The sequence below is a fragment of the Colias philodice genome, chromosome 12, assembly GCF_061535455.1.
Source record: "Colias philodice isolate Cphi_HAF_F1 chromosome 12, ilColPhil1 Martin Lab GWU primary, whole genome shotgun sequence".
In the NCBI taxonomy this organism is placed as follows: domain Eukaryota; kingdom Metazoa; phylum Arthropoda; class Insecta; order Lepidoptera; family Pieridae; genus Colias; species Colias philodice.
Window position 1 is genome coordinate 1,823,300 of NC_143097.1, and position 12,500 is coordinate 1,835,799.

General features: G+C 32.3%; 1 long non-coding RNA gene across 1 annotated transcript in view; it reads right to left on the reverse strand.

Annotated features, from left to right (window-relative positions):
- Positions 1 to 4,423: 4,423 nt before the first annotated feature.
- Positions 4,424 to 12,500, reverse strand: part of LOC149483802 (uncharacterized) — a 30,882-nt gene continuing 22,805 nt past the window's right edge. Inside the window, exon 2 of the long non-coding RNA XR_016316435.1 lies at positions 4,424 to 5,033. This is a non-coding gene — a long non-coding RNA (uncharacterized LOC149483802). The remainder of the gene's footprint in view (positions 5,034 to 12,500) is intronic.

Consider the following 12,500-nt stretch of genomic DNA (forward strand, 5'->3'; position numbering starts at 1 on the left):
CAGACTGGACTCCTAATAGGTACTATTTGTAGCTATCATTTTGGTAGAAAATATGTCAACATAATTTAAAACTCATACTGCCATATCTATAGAAATTAAAAAATAGTCTCTTTTTAACTTGTAGTCAGATACGGTATCATCATCAATCATCATCATCATCAATACATATAATAAAATTCTAGAAAAGTGGTGTCTGTACAATGAAAATATGTAAAAAAAAAATATCAGGGGTTATTACTAAATCGATCCCAAACCCAAAACTGTCGTTAAATTTTTTTTGTCTGTTTGTCTGTTTGTCTGTTTGTCTGTATGTTTGAACACGCTAATCTCAGAAACGGCTTATCTGATTTAAATGCGGTTTTCACTAATATATTGTGGTAATCTTCATTTAACATTTAGTGTTTATTTCATGTCAATCGGTTTATAATTAAAAAAAGTTATGACCATTTAAGTATTCACGGCGAACATTTGCTAAGGCATTCTATGGTACACTATTATACAGTGTACGATAAAACGTAAGTTATCTGTTATACGCTACAGTTATTTCTATAAAATGTCCGTGATCATATCGAAAGTCCCCAAGGGTGGGGTGGGGGTGGTTGGGTAAGCTGAGGTAGTAGGGGGGAGGGGTCAAATTAAAATTATGCTTATTTTTAGGTAAATTTTATACATAAAATGTCCTTTAAATTATGTCGTATTATATAATATTTTTAACCCCGACGCAAAAAGATGGGTGATAAGTGTTTGACCGCTATGTGTGTCTGTGTGTGTATCTGTTTGTGCCACCGTAGCTCGCTAGCAGGTAATTAGATGCGGTTTTTTTGTTAGGCAGCATATTTTCCGACGCTGGTTCCTAGATAAACTGTATCAAAATAGGTTAATCCACAGGGGTTAATCCATTTATTATACCTAGGTATACATATAGAGGTAAAAATGAAAGGAATGAAAATAACTAAAGTTATCGAATATTCTTTTGTGATATATTAAATGAAAGTGAACGACCTATCAGTAACAATAAGTCAAATTTTTTCAAAATCGGTTCATCCATTTATTTGATATACGGTATATAAGTTGTAGGTAAAAAAAATGAATTTTGACTCAAGTGACATATGAAATGAAAGGGCATGACGTGTTAAGTATAATTGGACATATTTAATCAAAATCGGTTCATCCATTTACTATACTTATATATGGGTAAAAGTTGGAATGAAAGAAACGATTGTTGTCAAGTATACCTAAGTGACATATCAAATGAAAGTGCATAACGGGTGAAGTACAGTTATAGTTCTATTTTTATCCAAATCGGTTTTTCCATTTATTAGATTACAGCACAGATTACAGCGGTAAAAGTGGGAATGAACAATAATCGAATGTGGTCAAATAATATCTCAAGCGGCATATCAAAATATGAAAGAGCAACGTGTGAATTACAATTAGTAATGTTTTATCGAAATCGGTTCATCCGTTTATTACACTTTAGGGGTGACAGTGGTTAGATAAATAAACCAAATGGAGCATCAAACAACAGGATATGTCGTGTAGGTACATCGGTTCTGCCCGTAGTAGTAAATACTAGGGATTTTTTTCTTAAATATACTTACCACTTCTTTTGCCACTGTGGTCCATTACAATTTGTGCACGGTTACGGCCCAACTTAAAAGATGTCAAGGAGTAACAAACTTATAGATATCAATATGATGTAGGAATGTATTATGGAGGTAAAGGTAGGTCTCGCTCACTTGAAAATATTACATGAAAATAAGAAACCGAAGTTTAAAATAAAACGCAATGAAGGAAAAGGAATAAATAATTTTACAAACTTCCCGACGATCTTTAAAATTATGATAATATGATAATGATGGTATGGCAGCCCCGACGACTTTGTTTTATTTTTATTTTTATAAATATTTAAAATCGTATTTATTTTTAAAGATCTTCGGGAAGTTTGTGAAATTATTTATTCCTTTTTCTATGCACTTATCTTCGTTGCGTTTTTTTTTTTTTTAATTTAATTTTTATTGCAGTCTAAACGGTTTAGTTACTACAGGTGCGAGACAGGAAAGATGAGCGCTGAGACAAACGTCAAAACCCAAAGGAATAGAAGAAATCCGCTACGATACTAATTGTCATTTAAAGCGTATGATGTGTTTTGCACAATTTTATGAAATTGCGACTGGATGAAAATTTTGTTCGTGATCGTCGTCGTCGGTAGGGTGAACAAATCTTTAGCAAAACATCATCAGTACGCTCTTAGATTACAAAATAAAAGACAGATGGAGCGTTGCCGAACTAAACCGAATGATTTATCGTCATTTTCAATAAAGCTATGTGTGCTGTCATTTCGCCGCTGCACTGTACGTACACGGTGCTTCTGTGTGCGTGTAATGTTACCAGATATTGAAAAATTTCCCAAATTTTTCCCCGACTACGGAAAAAAGAGGGTTATGTTTTTCGAGTTTATGTATGTATGTATGTATAATATTTCTTTGACATGCCCTGCAGTATAAACCGTTGGACCGATTTTGAGTTGTGAGGTTTCATTGCAATCATCTGAATTATTATGTTAGTGGCGGTGACGTAGGCTATATACATAAATTAGCAGTCAATTTTTAATTTTTATTTTAATATAATTTCGGGTTAATGATATTTATTATTTTTCTTTTATAATATTGTAAAAATTATTTTATTACATAAAGTACCTGCCTACTAAAGTTATAATATGTGGACAAAATAATTGTATTCAATTTTCAATTAAATAAATTACATAAAAAAAAGTTTCAATATTAACTATAATAATTAGTTATATTATTTTTTATTTTTAAAAATATATGAATGCGAATAGCGGTAGTTTTTAGTCGATAATACGGGACATTTTATTTTCATCATATCCATCACGGAGTTCAAATGAATTAAATCGCGGGCGAAAACGACTCCGACGTTTTTAAGCTATATAAAAGTAACAAAAAAAAAGTATTATGCTTATTAAAATTATCTTATAATGGTCGTGAACCTTTATTGCACTATACAAATAATCACATTCACGATCGAAAAATCCAACAGCACTACCTCAAAGATCTTTTAACCATTTTACCGTTTTACCCATAAAAATGGCAAATTCATTTTCAAAATATGGGCAGCATACGTTGAAGTTTTGTATTCCTTCGTATATGTAAAATTATTATTTGTATACAAAATTAAATAAGCCAAATAATCTACAGAGAACCTGTAAAACGATGTTTTCTCTTTTTGTTTGTTTTCGGGAACAAATTTTACAGCGTTTTGATATCACAAGACAGCATTTTTTTACTAAAATAGCAAACCCCTTTTGACGTATTGCATGACACTAGAATCGCTATAGCACTGGTGCAGCGACGTATTTGCTTTTGATTTCGTATTTTCTTTGACAAGGGCGACGGGCGGTTGTCATGCTCCATCTGTATTTTATTTTGTAATCTAAGAGTACGCTAATGTCAATTAGTATCGATAGCGGATTCTATTCCTTTGCGTTTTGACGTTTGTCTCGGCACTCATTTGATGCACAATATATTGTCAAAAACATCCATACAAGGAAGGAAGGAAAATAAATTTGCTCCTTTCCCTCCTGGTGCCTAAAAAATAATATGACATAATCCATACTAATATTATAAATGCGAAAGTAACTCTGTCTGTCTGTCTGTCTGTTACTCAATCACGCCTAAACTACTGAACCAATTTGCATGAAATTTGGTATGGAGATATTTTGATACCCGAGAAAGGACATAGGCTACCTTTTATTGCGAAATATGTACCACGGCCGAAGCCGGGGCGGGCCAGTATATAAAAATAATTTTGATTTTCGTACATGTCAATCATTAGTTGTCAATCCTGTCAAATACGGTTGAATACCTCGGAGCAATTAACTAGCCTGGAGAAGTAACAATTAATTGAACAATAACGCACTAGTTTGGCCTTTTTAGCTTATGGCAAAATGTCATGCGAAAAAAGAGGATAGATATATGTCAGTTCGACAGTTTGAAATGACATGTAGCCATTTCAATTTGTTTTGATCACCAGTCTGGTGATCATCGCTTGGTTATTTTAATTATTTTTTTTGAAGTGAAAAACGAGTGTTTTAGTTTAATTTGTTATTTTATGAAAAGACAATTGACTAAAGATAACATGGCTTGTGTTGCTTACGACTGTAAAAGCCGTAGTAATGTGAAATCGGACGAAGATAGAAATTTGTCATTTCACAGGTTCGTGTTTTGATCAATTTTTTTGTTAATTGTATTATAAATAAGTTAATTTACCTTATTTTCTTATTCATCTATGTTTTATCTAACCGTAATCATTGAAATGAAATCATAATCAGCTTGGTTTTTAGAAAAAATGCAAAATATAACTTCCATAGTGTTGTGCAATTATCGATACTTGAGTAGGTACGAAGTACTTCATTGATAATGACTGCTTTAGGTTAGGAGAAAAAAAAGGTATTTAAGTATGGATTTTATTGTTATTTGCAGGTTTCTGGCTTGAGAACAATTAAAAGATGTTTGGGTTAAAGCTATAGCACAGGAAAAATTGGAAGCCTTCAAAACATTCTCGGCCTTGTTCAAATCATTTCAAATCAGACGGGAAGAAAAGTAAAGTGCTTTGCAGAGATGCTGTGCCACAAGTTTAAGGTGGCATCTATTTTAAATAATAAATATTGTAATTTGGTAATTAAGTATCGAAATTAAAAGGTTGTAAAAAAAATAAATGTTTATTTGTTTTATTTGAAGCAATTTATTTTAAACTTGTACCAATTTTTTCCTATGGGAATGAGTTATTTTCCTGCGGTAAATTGTAGCCTACATGTTATTCTGATGTTTAAACTATATATAATTGTAAAGTTCCATAAAAACTCATTCAGTAGTTTTTACGTGAAAGAGTATCAAAATATGTCCATTCTTATATATTTTTGCTTTTATAATATTAGTAGGATACGACTATTGATTTGTAAAAAGATCAACCAGGTGGAAGTCAGATTCGCGCACGAAGGGTTCCGTATAATTCTGTGAATGAATCTATGAAAACAGGAAAAAATACGTACCTTTTTACGAAACCATAAAAACAACCTAAACCTAAATACCTAATAATATTTTTTTATAAATATGCCATACAATGCAAGGCAGTCAATACGCATCGTAAATGAATAATTCCAAATTAAACGAATCTTAAAATTTGGAATTACCTATCCATAATTCAAAATTAAACGAATCTTAAATTATCTTCAAGCAATTTTATAACTTAATTTTTTTATTTATCGATATTTTAGTATTCGATAAAGTAAAGGCAAGCACTACCTTTTTAGAACAAAAAGTGGCTACATGTGGATTTGAATGCCAAGCAGATAACAGTGTGTTGTCTCTTTCTATTGCATTAATTAGGGTATTGAATAAAAGAGAGCCACTATATAAGAAACGTTCAATTAATTGTTACTTCTCCAGGCTTGTTAATTACTCCGAGTTGAATACGGTCAAAATATTGTTTGACATTCATGCGTTCAAAAATGTATTTTGTGTAAAATAATTAAAAAGTAAAAAGGGTGAATAAACTACCTATTGTCTGTATTTTTTTTAAATCAATTATTGAAAAGTGCAATTAAAGCAGATACATAAAAATTCCTCAAATATTTACGTTTACGCGTGCTTTCAGAAATTGATAAGGTATTTTCGGTGAGGAAACTAACCAAGAAGGATAGTTCGATTAATTATTTAAAAAAAAATCTCTAAAAATGTAAAAATTCTGACAACTATTTGTCGCGATTTCGTCGACTGCTTCAACAATATTGCGTTGAAATAATATTATAACGTTAAAATTGAAACGGAGGCCCTGGCTCATTCGATTGAACCAAGCTAAATTGCGTTTTGAAGATTACATCCATTTACGCGATGCAATTAGCACAGAGAAGAAGATGCAGAAAATATTGGGCTATTTAGGTGCTTAGGTGCTATTTTACCGGCGACATACACAGGTAGCCCAAGTCATACGCCTGAATATGCGCAAGATGCAATGACATATTATGTTCGTCATTATGGTCGGCCTGGATCTATTCATTACATTTACATGAAATCCAAAATGGATGGAAATTATTCTACTGCTGCGTCCCGGACAATTATCAAGTGATCGGCTCGACATTACCACACGTGTTTTCAAGCAATGAATTACATTAAAGCAACACATCTTTCGGATTATTCAATGATGGATGTATTCAATCGATCCAGACCGACATTATGTTGTAATCACGAATATGATTGATGGACCGTGTGGCACCATCAACCGCCAATCACCATGCATGGTTGACAGCGAGTGTTCCAAAAGGAATCCACGAAAATTTACTGTAGAAACTATCACAGGCAACAAGATGATAGTGGTAGAACTATCATAACTAAAGTGAAAGGAAACGATTTCGTGGTCGACACCAGTTAAAGAATGAAAAGAGTTAATCCGAATGCATCCCAGGCTGCAAAACGTAGTTTAATTCGATAATTTTTCTCTGGCACGTGTATGAAGTAATCAAGTATCTAATTATTGTTTTTTTTTTATTCTTTTTCCTATACCTATGTGTTATTCATCGAAATAAAATGCTGTTATATATCTTTATTTATTTTGTATCACTAGCTGTCCCGGCGAACTTTGTACCGCCCTGTCAATGAATGTTGTGTTACCTTTTAGCTGAACTAATTTAGGCTTTGATGAACGTAATACAATGATACAAAATAAATATTTATATGGATTGATATGTAATAGTATTTTAATTTATTACTTCAAACACGTCTCAGAGAAAAATGATTGAATTTTAATAAGCTGTGCAGCATGGATTAACTCTTTTCATTCTTTAACTGTTATCGACCACGCCATCGTTTCGTTTCACTTTAGTTGTGATAATAATTCTACCATTATCATTAGGCGATCGACGCTGATACAGTGGGTAACCATCGTTGCTTGTGATGGTCTTTGCCATCAATTTTCGTGGATACCTTTTGGTACACTCGCTGTCAACCATGCATGGTGTTTGTTGGTTGATGGTTTCACACGGTCCATGAATCATATTCGTGATAAAAACGTCATGTCGGTCTGGATCGGTTTTAGGATTAGCAATCCCCGCACACTCATATATTTTATTCTTTCGACTAACCAAATTAAAATGTGTGCATGCTGCAAGCCAGATTTTCGTCATTCGATTGAATACATCCATCATTGAATAATCCCAAAGATGTGTTCCTTTAATGTAACTCATCAGTGATCGGATTTTTGAAGTAAAACTTCTTTAGGCGCGACTAGGGAGTAACTCAGATTTTTTTTCTGACGGAAGTAACGCTTACTATAGTCTGTGTAGTTTCCGCCATTTAAAAATAATAATTCTGATTGGTTGTAAGTATATGTCATATATACTACACGCTTCTTGACTTATACGCCAGCTAGTGGCAAATATCATAATCAATTAGGATTATTTATTTTCAAATTTTCAAACGGATCAATTGTGAATAGCAAAGTGAATGAAAAATTCAACAGTTTTAAAAACATTATTTTAAATTGCAAAATTTTTTGAAAATCTCTAAATATACTTGTTTATTTATTACTTTTAAAATAAGTAAATTAAAAATAAAAATAAACATGTTGCGGATTATAATCAATCTATTTTAAATATTGCTGAAGACAAAGTAGTATCCATAGCAACAGATATGTATATAGGTTGTCATTCAGTTGAACAAGAAGCATATGTACGCCAACAATTTCATAAAATGTCAGTTATTGATACAGGAGGAGTTCTTAACAAATTTTACATTATTACAACCAATATTGATGTATCTGATGGCTTAGCCAACGGTTGTGTTGGAAAGTTAGTGTATATTGAACGTGATGACAGTGATAACATCATACGCTTATGGCTTGAGTTTCCTGGTAAGATAGGAGAGAAAATTAGGAAAAAAGCTGCCCATCATATTCAAACTCTAAACATTAGTAGAACAGCAGTCCCAATTTTATGAAGATCGTCATCTGTACCAATGAATAGAAATAAGACAATATTTGCAAAGAGAAATCACTTTCCATTAGTATCTGCTTGTGCGCTTACAATACATAAGTCTCAAGGTGGTACTTTTGATCAAATCGTTTATGAATACAATAAAAGTCACAGTCAGCAGCTGTTATATGTAGCATTATCACGAGTAACTGATATAAATGGATTGTTCATTGTCTCAAACACCGATGACAACAAATTTTATCATGGAAGAAAGCGTCCAGGGGGAATAGTTGATTTACAGTGTGAATTTGAAAGACTTTCAAATTCTCGCCTAATAACACAACAGGAAGAATTATATAACCTTGTAAATGAGAGTAACATTACACTATTTTCCTTCAACTGCCAAAGTTTACGTGCTCATGTTTCTGATCTGAATGATAAAGTATTAAAAAGGTCCACATTGCTGTTATTTTCCGAAACTTGGATGAAAAATGACGAACAAATTCTTATTGAAAATTTTTATTGCGTTACCCAATACAAACGACCCAACTCAGCTGCTGGTGGAGTAGCTGTATATCATTCATCTACAGATACACTGAACAATGTAACACCAATTCAAAATAATTCACAAACGATATTATCACAAATTTCCGATGAGGTTTCACAAATTGGTGACATCGCCTTGGTTCGATGTGTTAATACGAATGACCAACCTGTGATTATCGTTGTTATTTATATTTCTACAAATACTAGCCTGACAAATATCATAAAATTTATTCATCAGCAAGCAATACTTCACTTCACAATTGAAGGTTCTCGACTTTTAAATAGTAATTATCATGAATTACCGATGATTCTAACTGGAGATTTTAATGTTAATTTTCGCTCTCAGGAATCTCAGCCGTTAATTGATTTTTTAGAAGAAAAATTTGATTTATCTATGAATACTTCTCGACTTCATTCAACAACGCGTTTCGGTACAACGATAGATGCTGTATTTTCAAGAAAAGTAGCAAATTTAGAGAGTAAAATTTATGTTTCACATTATAGTTACCACAAACCTATAATTTCGTACGTAAGAAATTATTATGACATTCAATTACCTGTTTCGAATGAATAATATTAATATAACATTTAAATAATCTTTGTAAAGCACATGAATCTTATATATAAAAATGAATCGCAAAATGTGTTGGTACGCGCATAACTCGAGAACGGCTGAACCGATTTCGATAATTCTTTTTTTATTATATTCTTTGAAGTACGAGGATGGTTCTTATGTAGAGAAAACGTAAATATTATGTACCACGGGCGAAGCCGGGGCGGACCGCTAGTAATAAACATAATTAAATTATAATATAATATTTATTTATTTAAGTTAATATTTAATCATTTCAGTGATATATGTCGTCAACGCCAAAGAAGTTTTACTTCAATCGCGCGTAAAGGTTACACGCACACACTTTTTTTTTTTAATTTTAATTTTTTCTAGCTGGCCCGGCGAACTTCGTACCGCCCAGTCAATGAATGTCGTGTTACCTTTGGGCTTGGAACTAATTTAGGCTTTGATGAATGGAATACAATGATACAAAATAAATAAAGATATATAACAGCATTTTATTTCGATGAATAACACATAGGTATAGGAAAAAGAATAAAAAAAAACAATAATTAGATACTTGATTACTTCATACACGTGCCAGAGAAAAATTATCGAATTAAACTACGTTTTGCAGCCTGGGATGCAATCGGATTAACTCTTTTCATTCTTTAACTGGTGTCGACCACGAAATCGTTTCCTTTCACTTTAGTTATGATAGTTCTACCACTATCATCTTGTTGCCTGTGATAGTTTCTACAGTAAATTTTCGTGGATTCCTTTTGGAACACTCGCTGTCAACCATGCATGTTGATTGGCGGTTGATGGTGCCACACGGTCCATCAAAGATATTCGTGATTACAACATAATGTCGGTCTGGATCGATTGAATACATCCATCATTGAATAATCCGAAAGATGTGTTGCTTTAATGTAATTCATTGCTTGAAAACACGTGTGGTAATGTCGAGCCGATCACTTGATAATTGTCCGGGACGCAGCAGTAGAATAATTTCCATCCATTTTGGATTTCATTTAAATGTAATGAATAGATCCAGGCCGACCATAATGACGAACATATGTCATTGCATCTTGCGCATATTCATGCGTATGACTTGGGCTACCTGTGTATGTCGCCGGTAAAATAGCACCTAAGCACCTAAATAGCCCAATAAATATTTTCTGCATCTTCTTCTCTGTGCTAATTGCATCGCGTAAATGGATGTAATCTTCAAAACGCAATTTAGCTTGGTTCAATCGAATGAGCCAGGGCCTCCGTTTCAATTTTAACGTTATAATATTATTTCAACGCAATATTGTTGAAGCAGTCGACGAAATCGCGACAAATAGTTGTCAGAATTTTTACATTTTTAGAGATTTTTTTTAAATAATTAATCGAACTATCCTTCTTGGTTAGTTTCCTCACCGAAAATACCTTATCAATTTCTGAAAGCACGCGTAAACACAAATATTTGAGGAATTTTTATGTATCTGCTTTAATTGCACTTTTCAATAATTGATTTTAAAAAAATACAGACAATAGTTTATTCACCCTTTTTACTTTTTAATTATTTTACACAAAATACATTTTTGAACGCATGAATGTCAAACAATATTTTGACCGTATTCAACCGTATTTGACAGGATTGACAACTAATGATTGACATGTACGAAAATCAAAATTATTTTTATATAGTGGCCCGCCCCGGCTTCGGCCGTGGTACTTACATATTTCGCAATAAAAGGTAGCCTATGTCCTTTCTCGGGTATCAAAATATCTCCATACCAAATTTCATGCAAATTGGTTCAGTAGTTTAGGCGTGATTGAGTAACAGACAGACAGACAGACAGAGTTACTTTCGCATTTATAATATTAGTATGGATGTATGAGACGATAATGTCGCCACCATCATCAAATAGATATGAACATAATACAAAATAAATTGGATTCACCTTGCAGTCAATTGTACTTACAAATAAGTATTTATTTATTAACTAGATTTTTTCTAGTTACTTTTTCTAGATTTCATCACTACATAGTATAAAACAAAGTCGCTTTCCCTGTCCCTATGTCCCTTTGTACGCTTAAATCTTTGAAACTACCTACGCAACGGATTTTGATGCGGTTTTTTTTAATAGATAGAGTGATTCAAGAGGAAGGTTTTATATGTATAATAACATCCATTAAATAGTTGAGAAGTACTGTTATTTTTGAGGTTTCTAATGTGATGTCGTAAAAAATTAAATTTTTTCCGCTTACATTGCAAACGCAGGCTAAACCCTACCAGCCGTACAAATAAAAACTTGCTTATTCAAACCTTATGCAATGCATAGATATGATAAGAATAAATAAAGAATAAGGATGTCATAATTTCTTACAAATAAATTTGGAATAAGGTCGATGTATCTATGCTCACGCTATGCAATAGGCGCGGAGCGGCAACGTCGCAATTCATTCACAAAATTATGAAAAACATTGAAATTGTCTACGGTTAAGCCTTGGTGCTGTCATTTTGCTGACGCTCGTTTGACTTCGTCGAATTTGTTGTGAAGTTTCATCATACGATGTTCTGTTTATATATTTTTTAAATATTTATTGGAAATAATTTAAATATATCATTAAATATGCAAGCAAATGAAAGAGAACGCTATCCAATATCTGGAGAACAGAAGATAAACCCACCTTGAGATAGAGAGTTGCCAAATATATGGTACTCAAAACATACAACTCCAGGCTTAGAAGATTTATATTTTCAACGAAAGTGTATATTATTGTGATAAGTTTAGAAATAAGTTTTATGTATGTATGGTTTGGCGCATGTTGTAAATAAATAAATCATTATAAATATCAAAAGGGTTTTTCATAATTTCGTATATATTTTGACATTTCATACAAAATTTTCCATTTCAATACGTAATGAAATTATTAATTTGCTCAACTTTTTCTACTTCTCGTATTACTCTCATTGCTATTATCTCAAATTTAGGCTGAAAATTGCTTCTAAAACTTGTAAAACACAGCACAATGTACTAAAAATTATGTTATAACTCGGTTATGTCAGACTTATACTAGGGTGGTAGCCGTAATAAGGACGGAATAGCATTAGTATGAATACTTATTACGAAGTTATACTAGGTTACATTTATTTCGTGTTTATTTGTATGATTTTTCCTTATTCTTAGTTTATTCTTTGCATAAAATGTTATAACTCGTTTATTTGTACGGCTGCATGAGTTTTATCAAAATAATGTACTAAGTATTATACACATTGAAAAGATCTACAGAAAAGTCCGCGATGGTATATGTCTATCTCTTATGGATAACCCACAATAACTTTTTTTTGTCATTTACTTTTTACGACAAATAATGGCTAATTTTCGATGCGATTTTAACCAATACAGCATTAATCCTTAA